Source organism: Vigna unguiculata, unplaced genomic scaffold (genome assembly GCF_037176805.1).
Source record: "Vigna unguiculata cultivar grain cowpea cultivar isolate G323 ecotype 2 unplaced genomic scaffold, ASM3717680v1 ptg000051l_ERROPOS819693+, whole genome shotgun sequence".
In the NCBI taxonomy this organism is placed as follows: domain Eukaryota; kingdom Viridiplantae; phylum Streptophyta; class Magnoliopsida; order Fabales; family Fabaceae; genus Vigna; species Vigna unguiculata.
This window is the reverse complement of record NW_028196699.1, coordinates 260,001-262,500: the sequence shown is the minus strand read 5'-3', so window position 1 is coordinate 262,500 and position 2,500 is coordinate 260,001.

Here is a 2,500-nt window from a genome sequence, read left to right as displayed (position 1 = left end):
TCATCCCCCCAAGTTGCCTTGTTCGCAGTTTGGCCTAGTTCACTCTTTTCCAGTGTCATCCCCCCAAGTTGTCGTTGCCAACAACCCAAGAGTCCATAGTATTCGGAGTTCTAGCGGGGCCTCCCCTTGCTTCCAACAACCCAAGAGTCCATAGTATTCGGAGTTCTAGCGGGGCCTCCCCTTGCTTCCAACAACCCAAGAGTCCGTAGTATTCGGAGTTCTAGCGGGACCTCCCCTTGCTTCCAACAACCCAAGAGTCCATAGTATTCGGAGTTCTAGCGGGGCCTCCCCTTGCTTCCAACAACCCAAGAGTCCGTAGTATTCGGAGTTCTAGCGGGGCCTCCCGTTGCTTCCAACAACCCAAGAGTCCATAGTATTCGGAGTTCTCGCGTGGCCTCCCATTGATTCAAACAACCCAAAAGTCCATCTTCTTCGCAGTTCAACATCGCCTCCCTCGTTTCCAACAGGCCCAAAGGTCGTCTTCTTCGCAGATCCACGAAGAGCTCATCACGATTTGCCACATTCCATTTCCCACGGGTTGTCAACAACACTTTCTCACACTTCCCGCAATCGAGTACGTGCATGACATGCCAAAGCACATCTTATTTGCCTTCCATCGCACTCAAGACGACGGGTTGTGGAAGAACGATATTGCTCACAACAAGTTCAAGGACAACGTCTCAATCAAGGGACACAACCGAATTATGTTAACTGGGTCGCTAAAGTAAACCCGAGTTCATATAATGCACCGCATCCAAAAGAACTAGCCACAACACGTGCATCACTGAGATGTTTCACTAGATGGAACACGTGCGTGACATTAGGATCCTCCAACACCTCTTCGTGATGGAAAGATAGAATTCGAAGCAACCACAGAAGTACCGTCTAGTGGGTAGGCAACACAGGGACTGATCAACCAATATCACCCAAGGCAACGGGTGAAAATGGAAGAGATGCATGCTTGACCGTTCGATACGCAAGGCATGGAGCCAGCCAGCAAGTGCATCTCGATTACAACTCACACACCCTCACGTTCGCAAGACACCACACCACAAGACGGTCCACCCCCCACCTACCATGGGCAAGCAAGCAAATGGAAACATCAAGTGACGCATGGTCAAGCATCGCTAGGCATGAAAATAACTTTCCACAATATCCGAGGGACTAGCTGCCGAGCTAACCAACGATCAGTGACGACCGTGTGTTGGTATTAATAAAGCTCAACAACTATGAAGAGGCTAGTTGTGCCATGATAAACATGCTAACGCACGCACCACGTGAGGGGGGAGGCCTCATCAAGCTCCCTTTAAAACCTGCCAGTGTGGAGCTGGCCGGCTCAAGGAGCACTCCCCCCCTATAAGAGGTTAATATGCAAAAGGCAAAATTGTACAAGTAGATACACTTTTTTTGAGCAGACATAAGTCCATATCTCGGGCTACACTTCGAATTTTGATGCGATTTTTTGCAGTAATTCGTAGAATAATGGTATCTCCTTGCTCACCAAATTTCATAATTTTTCTCCAAGGGGAACTATTTTTTTTATTTTTTTTACTTACCGGGTATGTGTAAAATCGGGAAAAATAGAAAAGCACATGTAGACTTCGAATTTCGACCTCATTTTTTCCAGTCCACCACTAAACAATATCAGGAACCTCCCCACAAAATTTCATTCAGTTTGGCCAAGGTCTTAAATTTGACAAATTTTGGCACCAAGCTATCTAGTCGCGGTGCACCGACCAACTTGGCCAAGTGCAAAATGCATCCAATTCAAAACTTTTGTGCACCAACACTTTTACAGTACTCATTTGGGGACATTTGGAGGCCTTTCCAACCCTCACATCTCAAAAACCACGAATTTCATTTTTTCACAAAACTCCCCACCAAGCCTTCTAGCTATGCCGCGGTGCACCGCCAACATTGGCCATGTGCAAAACCCTCCGAACTCAAAACTTTCGTGCACCAAGAATTTCATGGTATTCATTTGGGGACATTTGGAGGCCTTTCCAACCCTCACATCTCAAAAACCACGAATTTCATTTTTTCACAAAACTCCCCACCAAGCCTTCTAGCTATGCCGCGGTGCACCGCCAACATTGGCCATGTGCAAAACCCTCCGAACTCAAAACTTTCGTGCACCAAGAATTTCATGGTATTCATTTGGGGGCATTTGGAGGCCTTTCCAACCCTCACATCTCAAAAACCACGAATTTCATTTTTTCACAAAACTCCCCACCAAGCCATTTAGCTATGCCGTGGTGCACCGCCAACCTTGCCCATGTGCAAAACCCAACCAACTCAAAACTTTCGTGCACCAAGACTTTCATGGTATTCATTTGGGGGCATTTGGAGGCCATTCCAACCCTCACATCTCAAAAACCACGAATTTCATTTTTTCACAAAACTCCCCACCAAGCCATTTAGCTATGCCGTGGTGCACCGACCAACTTGGCCATGTGCAAAACCCAACCAACTCAAAACTTTCGTGCACCAAGACTTTCAT